We start from the raw sequence: 17281 nt of genomic DNA on the forward strand, positions 1-17281 counted from the left end.
GGCTGTACTCTATTGGTACCACTAGCTCAATATGAGTATGATCCAGCCAAAAATATGTAGATTCCATGTGCGATTAGAAATGTCTGGCTAAAGGGAGGCCAGTTACTCACCATGCTTTCACATTTCATTCTTGTACGCAAGGCTATCGGTCCTAATTCGATTTCCAAATCCTTTCATTGGACTTTTAACATAAAAACTAATTAAAAATATTGTAAAGTGCTTTGAAATGGCATGAAAGACTAGGTTTAGTAATCGATGTCCAAATTATGCAAAGACCTTTTCAACAACATCAAGGAAGCATCTCCTGACATTTGATTTTAAGATAGAATCTAAATGCTGAAATAATAGTAAGGCCATTGTAAATAACTGCAGGGTTGTAGAATATTGCCTATAAGGTATCCGAGCATTATTATCCTCAGATGATGATAAAAAGGATTTTTAAACAGTGAAATTTGTAGCTGATGGGAATAGGCATTGAATTTTGGAGACTTAGAGGGTTGAAGTTATCATCTTGTAATCAAAGAATAACTTCTATCCTTTATTTTCTTTTGATGTTTGACTTCCACCCGGACTTTGTCATTCATGAGTAGCATTGGGTGACTACATTCTAAAAAAGAGTTGTCAGTCAATCTTCAATTTGTTGAGCCAGATTCATAGAATCAAAGCAGTTTACCTCAGAACATTTTCTAGGAACAAATTCTTTAAATTTGCCTTGTTCCTGGCTGCAGATCTCTTTTTATCCTTTTGTCTTTGAAAGCTTCTGGATCCTTTAACACCATTGCTCAATTTCTATAATGACTTCCACATCTTGCACATTGCTCAACATGTATAGGCTGTACTCTGAAACACTTGTCAGTAACCTGGACATGATTTATAGAAAAATGTCCTAACTAAAAAAAAAATTCTATTGGTAACATCTGGACCCTTTTTTAACATTGTTTACTCAGCTGTAAAATCAGATTTTGTACATGTGTTGTATATGTGATATCTGAATATAGTTGTCAGTGTGTAGGACTGTAACCCTGTCATTAACTTTGTTTCATAAGCCTGATCTAAACATGAATTGGAATTGACTGCCATCACTTCAACTTAGTCGGTTTAAATTTTTAAAACCAATTAGATTTCAAGTGGGAAACTGTCAGTGGGAACAAGAATGACAGAAAACAATTGAGTTATAGAATTAAACCTACAATGAAGTTTGCAGTGACATGCTGTCTAGTTAAAATGTTCCAGTTGTCTCAAGTTCATCAAATGAAGTGCACCATCCAAAATACTGAGGATGGATTTATTTAAAATACAATTTGCTCAGTCTGACATCGGATTTAAATGCAACTTCCCAGCTCTCCAAGCTATTTACACCAAAAGCAAAGTGTGTGAAATCAATATGAGTTGAGGAACTTCGTAAACAATTTAACTCCAATTTCTACCCCCTTTTTAGTGTACTGAAAAGTTTTAGCTATAGGACAGACTGCAGTTTAAACAGTAGATGGGTGACATCAGACCAGCATCAAATTCAGTTTGCAGAGGAGACACAAGAGACTGCAAATCCTGGAATCTGGAGCAGAAAGACAAACTGCTGGAGGAATGTTGTGGATCAAGCAGCATCTGCGGAGGGAAAGGGATAGTCAACAGTTTGGGTTGTGACCCTCTGAGGACTGAGAGTGTAGAAGAAAGATAGCCTCTACTCTGACCTCCCTGTGTTTGGCCTCTTACACTCTTCCAACAAAAGCTGAGGTAAGCCCAGGGAGTAGCACCTCAACTTCCATCAGGCATGTTGCAGCCCTTGACACTAACTGATCTCAGTATTTCCAGCGTCTGCTTTTATTTCAGATTTCCAGCAACTGCTGCGTTCTGCATCTCACATTTCCTGCATTGTTTTGTTTTATTTCTATTGCTCCCCTTCCTTTCCCTCTATTTACACCTCCACTGGACAGACCAGCTATAATTAACAAGTCTTCACCAGCCTATCTCAGAAGTCACCAACAGCATCTGTGTTACCTCTTGGTCTCTACCCTCATCACACACGCCCCCTTTTTTCTCCGCACACACCCCTTTCTCTGTGCCCTAAAACATTCTTGTTTTCTCCCTTTTCCAGTCCTGATGGAATATCATTGACCTGCAGCATTAACATTTTTCTCCTCCATACGCATTGCCTGATCTGCTGAATATTCTGCTTTATTTAGGGTTTTCATCATTTGCAGCTTATTCTCTTCAATTTTTCAATCCTCTTCAGCTGTAGGAGAGGAAGAAGGGATAAACTGAATAATTGCAGTCAATTAGTTTAATTTTAGCAATGGTTGAAGTATTGGAATCCATTCTGAAAATGGCATATATGTTCATTCAGAAACACATAGATTAATCAAGGACAACACAGAGACATGAGATTCTACAGATGCTGGAGTCTGGAGCAACACACACAAAATGCTGGAGGAACTCAGCAGGTCAGGCAGCATCTATGGAGGGAAATAAACAGTCGATATTTTGGGTTGAGACCCTTCATCAGGACTGGAAAGGAAGAGGGAAGAAGCCAGAATAAAAAGGGGGGAGGGTGGGGGAGAGGAGCACAAGCTGGCAGGTGATAGGTGAGTCCAGGTGAGAGGGGGGAAGGTAGGTGGGTGGCGGAGGGGGGATAGAAAGGGAGTGATGTAAGAAGCTGGGAGGTGATAGGTGGAAGAGGCAAAGGGCTGAAGGAGGAGGAATCCGATAGGAGAGGACAGTAGACCATGGGATAAAGGGAAGGAGGTGGGGAACCAGAGGGAGGAGATGGGCAGGTCGTGAGAGTGGGGAGGGGAAAGAGAAGGCTTGGGGGGGGGCCACAGAAATGAGGGAAATCAAAGGGGGGGGGGGAGGGAAAACAGGGGAGTGGTTACCAGAAGTTAGAGAAATCAATGTTGATGCTATCAGGTTGGAGACTATCAAGCTGGAATATGAGGTGTTGCTCCTCCAACCTTATATTCCGTCTTGGTAGCCTCCAACCTGATGGCATCAACATCAATTTTTCCAACTTCTGATAACCCCTCCCCTCTGTTTTCCCTCCTCCCCCTTTGTTTTCCTTCATTCCTGTGGCCCCCCACACCTTCTCTTTCCCCTGCCCCGCCCTCACAACCTGCCCATCTCCTCCCTCTGGTTCCCCACCTCCTTCCCTTTATTCCATGGTCTACTGTCCTCTCCTATCAGATTCGTCCTTCTTCAGCCCTTTGCCTCTTCCACCTATCACGTCCTAGCTTCTTACATCATTCCTTTTCATCCCCCCCTCCCCCCTCTCACCTGGACTCACCTATCACCTGCCGGCTTGTGCTCCTCCACCCCCGACCCCCACCTCACACCTTTTAATTCTGGCTTCTGCCTTTCCAATCCTAATGAAGGATCACAGTCAACATGGATTCAGGGAAGGTTGTGTCTGATTAATTTGATTGTAACTTTTTAGTGAGGTGTTGAGGAAGATCGATGAGGAAAGAGATGTAGTCTACATAGATCTTAGCCAACCTTTTGACCAGGTCACACATAGCATATTGGTCAAGAGAGTAAAACTCACCGGGATCCAAGGGAGAGTGGCAGATTGGATCCAAAATTGGCTCAATGGCAGAAATTAAAGGATAATAGTTGACTGGAGTTTTTGTGAGGGAAAGGCTATTATTAGTGGAGGGAGGTGGGGGTTTCCACAGTTAGAGAGGAGATAACAGAAAAAGAAATCACCCAGAGGGTGGCGGAATTTGGAACTCACAGCCTGAAAGGGTGATGGAACCAGAAACCCTATACACTGTAAAAGTTGGTGGATTTGTGCTTGCCAAGTCATGACCTGCAGGTCTTGGACTAGTGCTGGAAGGCAGGATGAGGCTGTGTAGCTTTTTCCCCAACTAGCAGAGACATGTTGGGCCAAATGGTCTCCCTCTTGCACCATTAAGTTTCTCCGATCCTTTGAAGGTTATCCCAGTCCTGCATTGTTCTGGGAAGGCCTTGTTATCCCAGGAGTAATCAACAATGATCATTACAGGGATAACTTAGTCCAAACCCCAATGCAATGCTGCACAGAGAGGGAATGATGTCATCCTGTGCAAAAGTGAGGCATAAATTTCACGGAGGTGCCTAGTTAAATTTCCAGACCTTTGTGTGATGGCCCAAAGCTTTTCATTATTAGGTTTCATTCTGGAAAAAAATTACAGTTTAATTGAATAATGCTGAAAAAAACAGCTCTGTGACAATTTGATATTTCTAAATATCCTGCCTTAGTAGATGTTGGTTTAATTTATATTACAAATGTTATTGTAAGGTTAAATTCATCAAACTACAAAGCTGGGGGCAAGTTGATTAGGATTATAGGGTTGAAATTAGTTCAGGCTCAATCTCATACTTACAGAGTGCCAGTTGTCCCTCAACAGGCAGCCTGCCAGGCAGGGAAGAATAATGTTGGGGCTGTTCCAGACTGATAGAGAGCCTTAGGTAAATCCTGGAGTGGATTAAAGTGGAGGAGTTAGAAGTGGGAAGTGTGGGCTGGGGCTACGATTGTGATACTTTTGCGGGCGAGGCACTCCTGCTCCTTCTGCCTTTGTGTCAAGACTGTAGGTTAAATCAAACACATTTTCAACATGGCTGACATTGGCAGCTGCAGGAGCTGCTGCAGAATTCCAAGGGAGAAGACCTGACTACTTTTAACATTGGACGTTAGGTTGCCTAAAATACAACCCACGAGTTTAGCAGTGAGAGCAACGTCAGTGCAGATTGGGAGTAAGCAAACTGACTGTTAAATTATTCTCCTTTGTGGCTGATTTACAGGGGCAGATGCATAGCAACTTCTATCCCATGCATACTTCTTCCTCTTGGGAGTGACTGTTCCCTTAATTTGCTCCTCTGCCTGTTCTTGAAAAAGAAGCTAAACTTATAAAATTAGAAAAATGCTCTTGTTAGATACCTGTCCACAAAATTTGACTTCCTAAGTTAGTTGGAGCTATCAATATTTACCTGCCATCCTGTAGTCTAATTTTATAATTATTTCTAATTATCCCTATTTTTAAAGAGCACCTGTCCGTACTGTGCAAAAGCCACAATGTCTCAGTGCCAATTAGGATGTGGATAAATGGCCTAGTGGATTAGGTCTATGCCAACACTCCTACTCAATATCTTTGGTCACTGGGAATGACTTGCAGCAGATGTGGGTTATTGGTGAGAAGGGAGTGGGAAAGTCCCATTTCTGGAACATGGGAAGTTGCAAGTGACCTTATGGATTCCTAAGACTGAATGATGCATATTCCAAATCTCGTGCTGATGGCACCATCTGGTGGCAGAGTTCAGTATCTGCTGAATCCCACTGTTGAGCCTCTAAGAAGATGTGAAGGTAATATGCTATTTTGGCTCTTTATCATTGTATTGCAAACTTCCATGATAGCTGCTGCATGATTTTTATCCTGTTCTCCTATGATTACTCCTGTGTTTTTCTTTCTTTCAGTAAATTGAAAAGATGTTATTAAACTGGAAAGAGTGCAGAAAAAATTTACAAGGATGTTGCCAGGACTTGAGGGACTGAGTTATAGGGAGAGGTTGAACAGGCTAGGATTTTATTCCTTGGAGCAGAGAGCATAGGAAACTGTAAGGTGATCTTATAGGGGTGTATAAAATCACAAGGGGCATAGATAGGTGAATGCACTCAGTCTTTCCCCAAGTTTGGGGAATCAAGAACTAGAGGCCATATGTTTAAGGTGAGAGGTAGCTTTTTTACACAAAGGGTGGTGTGTATGTGGAATGAGCTGCCAGAGGAGGTAGTTGAGGCAGGTAGAATAATAACTTTTAAAAGACAGTTGGACAGGTACATGGATTGGAACGCTAAACGCTAGCAAATGGGACTCGCTTGGATGGGGCATCTTGATTGGCATGGACCATGTTGGGCCAAAGGACCTGTTTCCATGCTGTTTATCTCTATGAACTCCATCTATGAAGCTTAGTGGGGGTACTTTTAACTTTTACTGCAGATTAGATTGGCTATCCAATGAACACCAGACCCCCGTTTTCCTTTCCATTGACTTCCCGTATCCTAAATAGATTTGTACAACTGCACTTGAGCTCTGTCTATGAGCTACTGAAGTGGGATTAAACTGACCTGTGTCTGAGGCTTGCATGTTAACCATAGCAACAGAAATTGTTGCTTCCAGTGAGAAAAATCACCAATAAAGGCTCAAATCCATTACTGAGAATGAGGTAACAGGACACCATTGAGGTCATTAGTCAGAGTCATGATGTTTTTAAGAAGGGAAAATGTTTTATCCTGGCCATGAGTCTCACTGAACGGTAATATAGATGGACCTAAGGAGCTTGGGAGCAGCAAGGCTGTAAATAAGTGTGAAGTATAAGGGAATGGGATTCCCGAGGATTGGTGATGATGGCTGGTGGTGGAAATGGCAGATACGAAAGTGAACTGGAAAAGTACAGGAGCTCTCAAGCATTTGCCTTTGACCTTCACACTAGTGCAGAGTTGAAACCTATTAACATTGGGCTATGTCCTTAACCCACAAAGTGGAGAAAAAGATGTGCAAGTTAAAAAAGAATGAAGGACCAATATTGTGATATGGCAATTCCATTGGTGGTGATTTCCAAAGCAGACAAGATGGTGCGAAGAGATGGGGCCTAAAGCTAACTCTGAACAGAGCAGTTGATGATGAGGAATGCCCTCTGCCCATCTCACAAGATGTGATCATGGAACTAGGACCTCAATATTTTAGGAAGCTGGCCCTGTTCCACGTCTACACATAGATGAAAATGAACTCAGAGCTACCTAGTTGCCATTTAGGGTTAGGTTGGTCCTGAAGATCTTTCAATCTGCAATGGGCAAAATGCTGCAGAATATCCCATGATGTTTGTGCAACCAAGATGATATTCTCATTGCTGCTGATACAGAACAGGAACACTTGAGGATTCTGGGGAGAGGGTCTAGCAGATTGCAGCACCACAAAATGCAGCTCAAACCATGTAAATATCTATTAATTCAACCTGAGTTTGCTTATTTGGTCTTTAAGGTTGAACAAGAAGGACAGAGGCTTGTCCAGAGAAGTAGCTGGGGGCATTGGATGCTCAAGAGCCATCTAATATTGTGAGCCACCCTCTTTTCTGTTGATACTTAAGTTTTGCCGATAACTATAATTGGGGTTTGCCCCTTTATTGAGTCAATTACACATGTTAAACAAAGTGGAGTCTTGGCTCTGGGGTGAGGAGCAACTGTGGCTGTATAAATTTTGCTGAGCAAAGCTTAGTAGTAAATCTTCCCTGCTTCATTACAGAAACAATTAAGTGTGTGGTGTGATGATTCCAGCTATGGGCAGGAATAGATATCACCCATCTTATGGAAACAGGGCATGAACTGCCAGTTACAATATATATACTAATCATACTTCTATCTCCAGTGAGAAAAAGTATGTACAAATTGTAAAGAAGCCTTTGCCCGTTATTTTTGTGTTTACTCAATTTCAGTCATGCTGTCAAAGGTAAGAGCTCAAACACTAGAATGGCCTCCCCCTGCTTTTCTTTCTCACATTCTTATATTCTGGCACATGAAGAGCTTTGTCAGAGAGTTTATTCTGTGTCCCACTGCACTTCCCATTTGGGGCACAGATTCCATTTGCACATTTGGTTCAAATACAGGATGGAACCAGTTTGTAATTCTAATTCTCCACAGAAGCACAGTGGAGGTATATGAGCAGCCTGATGCAATTTAATGCTGATGAGCTGGATGTCCCGCTGGAAGAGATGCAACAACGGAAGAGGCCCTACTTGGTGCCAAAAACCATTCTCTAATAAAATCATGGGTAACTGCTTGACAGTGCAAGATCAAAGTCAGTGCAGATACCTCGGAAGTTAAAAGCTTACCTTACCGGGGAAAGATGACGCACTCCTCGACTCTACCTACTGGGCAGCACAACTTCATTTGCAGTTGCCTTGTAAAATTAAAACCAATGATGTCCAGATGATTAGATGCATTTAGAAGGGTGCATTCCTACTTTGCTATATTTACTTATACTTATACTTGCTATATACAGCTGTTAAGGCACATTTTACTTAAATTAATTGTGCACAGAAATTAAATCCATCTCTAATTATCTTTGGCCAATTGTTACTTTTACCTTGTTTCTTTAGTGACACCAAACTAAGTTGTAAGGTTGCTGTCTATTAAGGCCACCAACTTGTAGTTAGAAGTACAAAATTCTTTTGTTTATTCATTTTAAAAAATCAAGAAGCTATTTTTGTTTTTTTTCATGAAGGATGTGACAAGGTAAAAGGGATGTTTCAATGTAAATCAGTGATTCCAATTTCAAATGTATTAACCTTTTGGTGGGTGATGGTGTGGAAGCTATGGCATGACAAGGGTTAAGATAGTGTGCAGCTGGTTTGCAGCTGTGCAGAACAAGGTCCTGGGAAGAATAAACTCCCTTTTTTGTTACGAACGTTTATTTGCTAAAAGCACTACAAAAGGACATCCAGTGTCAAAACTACAACTAATACAAGAAAAAAACTAATACAAGAAAAAAACTACCCTGCAGACACATTCTAACTACATAACTACAGCAAATAACTAACAACCGCAAACCACACCCCTTCAGATGAGAATCTCATTCACACCGTCCATGACACACACGGTCCCCTGAAGGGCCCACCGATCGTGGAATTCAACCAGGGTGCCCGTGGATACCGCATGCTCCCTCTCCAAGGACACCCACGCGCGGACGTAAGCCCGGATGAGGGGCAAGCAGGCGGCCCGGCCGGAACCCTTGGCTGCCTGCTGCCAGGACCCGTGGATGATCAGCTTGGCCAGGACCAGGAGAAGACCCACCAGGAGATCCCCCAAATAAACTCCCTTTTGAACAGTATGAAATACCAAGGACATGGGCAGACTCAGCAGACCAGACAAGATAAAGATGCCAATGAAGGACTGGAAAGCACACAGAAACTATTGGACAATTACTCTTAATGTATAATTGACCACTTTTGATCAGATTAAATACAAATAAAGGATTGAATAGCATATTGGTTATTGATGCCTGTAAGAATGTATCATGATTGGTGATTTTTATTCTATGTATGCTAATAAGGGATTGGAAAGTGTGCAAGATCTTAATTGGTCAATGTATAAAATTGACAATTCTGAGCAGCAGTTTTAGAGTATTTCGGTGACTGGGACCATGTTGTTCCCCTTGTGCACAAGTAAATAAAGTTTGATTGGGAAACAGATGCAAGTTGTCAGAGTCCAGTTGATTGGCGAAGACAGTTTCTTGGAGGTGATGCTGAGATGGCCAGCCTTTGGCCTCGCTATACAAGAAAACAAAGTTGAGGCCTGGTGACCAATCAGTCCTGAGTCCACAGCACATTATATTTGAGCAAGTAGTACTGAGTCTGTTGCTGGAACACAAATTTCTTCCTGTGTGGAGTAGTTGAAGTAGGCCATCACATTAGTCACCGACGAAGGTAGCACTTGTGACGGGAGGTTCGAGTCCCCCGTTCGGGCACAAGGTCTTATCAGGAAAGCCGCAGCAGTCAGAGGTTCAAGTCCCTGCCTTGGGTACCTGTGGGTCGAGTCCCACAAAGAGAATAGGGAAAAGGACCGTCATGGGTAAAAGTGGGAATTTTATGTGTGAATGTGAATGAATGTGTGAGTGAAATTAAAATTAAAATGGGGGGGAGGTCTGTCAAAGGACTGTCCCAGACCCCCCCAAGGGAACACCTGTGGCTTTTATGTTTGTGCATTATGGCCTAGAGTGTGTAAAGTATGTTGGGAAATGGGTAAAGCGGATGAAGGGAGCGGATAAGTGTTTCCCTCCGGATGGTACGTTCAATGCGGACCTTCGGGAGTGTTTACAGAAGGTATTAACAGAAAGGGGAAAACGTAAGAAAAATGTGGGTTGGCCTGCATTTAGTCACTGGAGAAGTGAGGTGCAGAAACGGTTAGATGAATCCCGCAGAAAAAGCAACGAAGGTGTACAAAAGGCACTGGAGGAAAGGGAAAGACAGAAAGAACAGGATAATGGTGTCTACCTCAGTGTTTAAAAAGAAACAACTGGTACTGGAATCTGAGGAGGAAGTAGATGACCATAACTCTCTGTACCCTTGCCTCTCTCAGGGACAGTTACAACACAGGCCACGCCAAGTGCTGGCTCCCAAGTACTCGGTGACATCAGCACTAGCCAGTGCCCCGCCACAGTCAGAGGCTCCCGATAGCACTATGGGAGACGCACAGGGACGGAGGGGTGCAGAAGGGGTGTTGGTTCGCTGAATGAAGGTCCAGTAGCAGAATGTACCAGATCCCACAATTCCAGTGCGGGCCTGTACCCCATGTGTGCCTTCCCAGGGCCAAAAGGAGAGGGGTTCCATGTTTACAGATCATGGTTTCATTCTGAATTAAAGCCCATAGTGGAGTCAACCCCTGATCCCAAGGAGGATGTAGAAAGGTTTATTCATAAGATGGAAATCCTCCGTCAGTTCCATACCCCTAATGTTGACGATATATATGTGGTGATGGAAACAAGTTAGAGAGAAAGCTCAGTGGCCAGGGAACGGGCAAAATGTTTTTTTTATTATTCCAAAATAAACTTTATTCATCATAAAAAAACAAACTATATACAAAACAGTGCAAACCTTTACATTCATGTACAGATCCATCATTAGTGTTACCTTTTTATAAAAACCCACAGCACTGATGCCACTCCTGTGGCTCCCTGGGGTGCTACTCCAATCCCATATTTACAATATTTAAGGGGCTTCCTCGCCTGACCCTGACCCTCCCTTTCCAGCGACAGAAGAACCCTAAACTGTAGTCCTTCCCCACCGAACCCTTGTGTTGGCTGCACCCAGCTTCAGTGCGTCCCTCAGCACGTACTCCTGCAGCCTGGAAGGTGCCAGTCGGCAGCATTCCCCTATGGACATCTCGCAGTGCTGGAAGACCAATAAGTTTAACTACGCTCTGGACTAACCTAGCAGGCTCTTTGAGGGAGTGTTTCCCTCGAACTGTAGAAGGGCATAAGATGCACAGTACAGTGGAAAGGGCAGACAAGGATGTCAATGAATATGTAGAACACGTATGTACCGTATTTCAAAAACATTCCAGAATAACCCCAGAGGCAGGGATGCCTGCCTTGATAAATGTTATTGTGAATGGGTTGCAACCCAGGATGAAAGAGATGTTTACTGTTACTTGTGTGGGATAGGAAGATGAAGATTTGCCTAAAATCATGAGTGTTTTGCGACATCATCAAAGGCAGTTACAACACCAGAAATGTAAACCCGTTAGAGGAGGTGGGGACAAGGTATTTCTGTCAGCACTGGGGATTACCCCATGTCGACAAGCCTAGGGTTGGGGCAGTGGATGCAGTAGGGGCAGTGGACACGATAAGGGCAGTGGATGTGGTAGGGGCAGAGGACATGGTAGGGGCAGAGGACGCGGTAGGGGCAGTGGATGGGGAGGTCCGTGTGGGGTCTGTTTGTTTGCGGACGACCTGGCCACTGGGCTTGAGAGTGCCCTCGGTGCCAAGATAACTTTGACAATTGTCAGTTTCTGCCTCCACTGACACCCCAGGAAACAATTCACTTTAAATAATCCATTTGATCAACGTCCCTAGCCGCCACAATAGGGTTGCCACACCCAGTTGTGAAGTTTTCTGAGCCTGTCATTCCCTTGACTCTAAATGGACAACAGCTTGATTTTTTAGTCGATACTGGAGCCACTTATTCCATGATTCATGCTTCCGATTGGCCACTAGCACCATTGAGCAATGAGTCAGTAAGTGTTGTGGGACTTTCAGGGCGACCAGCCTCTTTACCTGTCTCTCGTAAGGTCACTTGCCAGCTTCTTGGACACCAAGGAGAACATCAGTTTCTCATTGCGCAGAATCCTCCAGCTAATCCATTGGGTTGGGACCTCCTTTGCAAGCTAGATTGCACGTTGGTATGCTCCCCTGAAAGAGTACAACTCGAAGTACCAGAAACGGGATACCCAACTGTTGTGCTTTGTTAGAGGAGTCTGCTCGGGTAAGACCCAAAGTCTGCTGGTGGACATTAATTCACAAATCTTTGTCTACAAAGGCATTAGCCATGGTTAAGCAACTGCTGCAACTCCCTGAAGCCTGAATAGTGCTGGAAAAGTATCCATGCATGACATCTGAGTGGCATACAGCGATCCATTATATGCACATTACTCTGTGGAGGGTCTGGACCATTCGTATAAGAAAGACACAAGAGATTCTGAAGATGCTGGAATCTGGAACAACACACACAAAATGCTGGAGGAACTCATCAGGTCAGGCAGCATCTATGGAGAGAAACAAACAGTTGACGTTTCGGGTCGAGATGTTCGGGTTGAGACCTTTCATCAGGACTCCTGATGAAGCATCTCGACCCCAAACGTCGACTGCTTATTTCCCTCCATAGATGCTGCCTGACCTGCTGAGTTCCTCCAGCATTTTGTGTGTGTTGATTCGTATGAGGAACCTGTGTTGCAAAACCACTACAGTAAGTCCCTCTCTCTTACTAACTTTGTCCTGTGAGTGGGTCCCGAAGGCATTGCTGCCTGATGCAGATCCACTTTTCCAAGTGCTGCCCAATGTAAGTCCACACACCACCTTTGTGTTATGCCACCCTATTGCCCGAAGAACTTGGGACCAATAGTTTACCAGTTTCTACATGGGGCACCAGAGGCTATCTATATTAATCCAGAAGAAACTCTTTCAGTCTTCCCCAAGGCAGTTGTTTTCGCATACAGCAAACTGGTGTTTTATCCCACCAAGTTCAAACACTATGTCTTCGACCCTTCCACAAACCTGCAGCATGATGATATAACCAATCGCTTGCTCGCCCAGGTACGGGAGACCCTATGGGCAAAAGGAGGCAATAATGTTGGATAAGTAATGTCAGCTGAATCTTTTAAGGTACAATTGGACCCAAATAAGCTATTGCCACGGGGAGTCTCATTATCCCTTGAACCCTGAGGCTGAGAAGACATTATGGTCTGTATTAGAAGCCTTTCTACTCCAGGAATTATTGCGCCAACGGTGAGCCCTGCAATACTCCCATATACCAGTGATAAGCCAGGAAAGTGTCATGGTTCGAGTGCTGGCCCTCGATTCAGCTCCATTGATGGTGCTTTTGTTGTGCAGCACATGGATTCCATGCACTACTAATCACATAACAACACACACCTGACCCCCTTCAGGGGACTAGCATAAGAACCCTGTTTCACTAGCACTAGTTGCCAGAGTATTGGTCAATCTTTGGGTATACTTTGTCTCCTGTCTGCTTAGAGCTGTCAACTCTAGAGCAGTCCTGGTTTTGCTGTTCCTCTTAGGATAGTCCAGTTTCCGTGTTGGGACTCTGCCTCAGATCCCTGAGGCAAAATTCCTTCTGGTCAGTGCCTGTGTTTGGTTCTGAGAAAGCATCCTGACTCCAGTCTTGTACCAGTGCGCTGCATTTGGGTTCTCCATGGGCTTGCTCTTTGCTCGACAATTGTGACTGAATAGTCCTGGCCACCATGAACCCAGCAGATGTGGATTCCCTGCCAGAAGCCCTCACCAGCCAGGGTTTACTTCTGGGCTGGCATGACCAGCAGCTCCAGGAGGTTATGGCAGACTTCTGTACCCTTACAGTGACTGTTGGGCAGGTCAGCTGAGTCTCTGCTCTTCTTACCTCTGCCACTCCAGGAATTCTGTCTGACCAGCCCGGACAATCAGTAAGAGCATCACCCTACAGTTCGATGACCTGACCACCCAAGGAACTGCATGTACCTGACCCAGAACCCTACACTGGGGATCTGGGAAAATGCCGGTCCTTCTTACTGCCATGCTCATTAGTATTTGAGCAGTGGCCCTCCATGTACACCACCGAGAGATCCAAGATCGCATTTATCGTGGGGTTGTTGCGAGGAAGTGTGCTGAAATAGGCCACTGCCATCTGGGACAATCAGCCAGAGACCTGCTCTTCACTTCACACCTTCATTGAGGAAATGAGAAAGGTCTTTGTCCATCCCATCAGAGGAAAAGAGGCAGCCAAGCGACTACTCACCCTCCAGCAGGGCTCCCGCAGCATCGCGGAATACTCCGTGGAGTTCCAGACGTTGGTGGCTGACTCGGGGTGGAATGAGGAGGCTCTCCGGGGGATTTTCGGCAAGGCCTCAGCGACAGGATTAAAGACAAGTTGACGGCATGGGATGAGGCAACCAGCCTGGATGCGTTGATCTCCCTAGCCATCAGGCTGGCAACTGACTCTGGGAACGGCAGAGAGAGAGAGGATGGTCAGTCCAACTCCTCTGTTCACCCCATGGGTCACCTTCCCAGTCTCTCCTAGCCCAAGCCTCTCTGCTCCTAGAGGCGGTCCCGAACCGGCTGAGTGCACCACCTCGGGGGAGCAACCAACGCAGCTGGGACAGAACTGCCTTTCTCCCACCGAACGATGTTGGAGGTTAAGAGCTGTGAGTTGCCTCTATTGTGGCCAACCTGGCCATCTTATTGCCACTTGTTCCCTTTGGCCAAAAGGGAGGGCTCACCAGTCGAGAGGGGGGGCCTGGTGAGCCAGACAACTTTCCCATCTGTCCCCCAGAACTGGATGCTGATCCCAGCTACCATCAGACACCTCCAACGGTCCCTGTCCCTTTCTGCCTTGGTGGACTCCAGCGCTGAAGGAGATCTGTTAGATAAAGACGTAGCCTCCCGGGCCGGGATTCCCTGGGAGCCACTGAGTATGCCTCTAGAAGTTCAGGCACTAGATGGCAGACTGTTGACCAGAGTCACGCACCGTACACCTCCGCTGTCGTTGCTGATCTCTGGAAGCCATCGGAAACTGGTCCAATTCCACCTGATAACCTCTCCGCAGATGCCAATGGTCCTTGGGTACCCCTGGTTGAGCCGCCACAATCCACGCCTCAATTGGGTGATGGGTAGGATAGGCAGTTGGAGTCCATTCTGCCATTCCACTTGTCTCCAGTCGGCCCTTTATCCAGTACAGGCTACTGCTAGTTTGTCGGTCGCCAAAAACCCCAGACTTGTCCCGGGTCCCAGCAGAGTATCCCGATCTGGGGCAAGTATTTAGCTAACAAAGGGCTCTTTCCCTGCCCCCACACCGGCCATACGATTGTGCAATCAACATCCTCCCCAGAGCTCTGCTACCTACCAGTCGACTATATAACTATTCCTGACCAGAGAGGGAAGCAATGGAGTAGTTTATCAATGAATCTCTCTCGATAGGCATTATTTGTCCCTCATCCTCCCCGGTAGGCACAGGATCTTCTTTGTGGGGAAGAAGGACGGCTCACTGCGTCTGTGCATTGACTACCGGGGCCTAAATAACATAACCGTCAAAAACAAATACCCATTACCGCTTATCAATTCCACATTTGAACTTCTCCAGGGGGCCACCATATTCTCTAAACTTGATCTACAAGGTGCTTACCATCTGGTCAGGATAAGGGAGGGAGACGAGTGGAAGACAGCGTTTAATACCCCTCTCGGCCACTTCAAATACCTAGTAATGCCATTCGGCCTCACCAACGCTCCCGCTGTCTTCCAAGCTCTGATTAATGATGTCCTATGAGATTTCATCAATCAATTTTTGTTTGTCTATCTGGATGACATCCTGATCTTCTCCAGGAACACACCCAGCATGTCTGTCAGGTTCCCCAGAGGCTTTGGGAGAACAAGCTCTTCGTCAAGGCCGAGGAATGCGAATGCCATGTCCCCTCCGTCAGCTTCTTAGGTTACATCATTGAGAGCGGATGAGTAAGGGTGGATCCTGAGAAGATCCGGGTAGTGGCAGAGTGGCCTCAACCCATGACACGCAAGCAACTCCAACTGTTTCTGGGGTTTGCTAATTTCTATTGCCGTTTCATTAGATATTATAGTCGGGTGGTGGCGTCCCTTACTCAACTCACTTCACCTAAGACCCCTTTTCTGTGGAATACTGAAGCTGACTCAGCGTTCTTGGACCTGAAGAAACTCTTCACGTCCTCCCCCATCCTTGTCCAACCAGACCCCTCCAGCCAATTCGTTGTGGCGGTTGACGCCTCCGACTCTGGAGTGGGAGTGGTCATCTCTCAACGCTCCGGTTTGGATCAGAAACTGCACCCCTATGCTATTTTTCCTCGCCAGTTGTCCCCCGCCAAGCAATTACGACGTGGGGAACTGGAGTTACTGGCATTCAAGCTTGCGTTAGAGGAGTGGAGGCACTGGCTAGAGGGAGCAGAACATCCGTTTATCGTTTGGACAGACCACAAGAACTTGGAATATATACGAAACGCCTGAATTTCTGTCAAGCCCTGTGGGCATTATTCTTTGGCAGGTTCTGGTTTACGCTAACATATCGTCCTGGGTCCAAGAACAGGAAGCCCAATGCTCTCTCCTGGCAATACACTACCAAGGAGGACCATCCTAACCCTGAGACCATCCTTCCCCAGTCCTGTGTGGTGGCGGCCCTCACCTGGGAGATCGCAGCCATAGAGAAGGAAGCCCAACAGACCCAACCTGACCCAGGTAATGGACCACTCAACTGGCTTTTTGTACCAGAGCCCATGCGGTCTCAGGTTCTGCAGTGGGGATGTTCTTCTTGTTTCACCTGCCATACGGGGATTGATAGGACTCTTTTCCTCCTGAAGAAACATTTCTGGTGGCCCTCCGTGGACGCTGATACCCATTCCTTTGTCTCTGCCTGTTCTGTCTGCGCCCGTGGAAAAGCCTCCCACCGACCACCTGGATTGCTTTGTCCCTTACCCATACCTAGCCGACCGTGGTCCCATATCGCCCTGGATTTTGTCACGGGATTGCCCCCTTCTTACGGGAACACAGCTGTCCTCACCATAGTGGACTGCTTTTCCAAAGCATTGCATTTTTTGGCCCTTCCCAAACTGCCTACTGCTTGGGAGACAGCCATCCTGGTCATCCAACACGTCTTCCGCCTCCATGAAATCGTTACAGACATTGTCTCCAACCAGGGTCCCCAGTTTGTCTCTGCTGTATGGAGGTCCTTTTGTCAGGCCCTCGGAACATCCATAAGCCTATCATCCAGTTTCCATTTACAGACGAATGGCCAAACAGAACGGGCGAATCAAGATTTGGAGACAGTGCTACACTGCATAGTGACAAATGACCTGTTGACATGGAGCACCCACCTTGCTTGGGTTCAGTACGCCCACAACTCTCTGGTCTGCACTGCCACTGGAAGGTCCCCCTTCGAATGCTCACTTGGTTACCAACCTTCTCTGTTCTCAATCCATGAAGGGGACATTGCCATGCCCTCAGTTCAGGACCATCTCTGCCATTGCCGTAAGGTC

The sequence above is a fragment of the Pristis pectinata genome, chromosome 11, assembly GCF_009764475.1.
Source record: "Pristis pectinata isolate sPriPec2 chromosome 11, sPriPec2.1.pri, whole genome shotgun sequence".
NCBI classification, from domain to species: Eukaryota; Metazoa; Chordata; class Chondrichthyes; order Rhinopristiformes; family Pristidae; genus Pristis; species Pristis pectinata.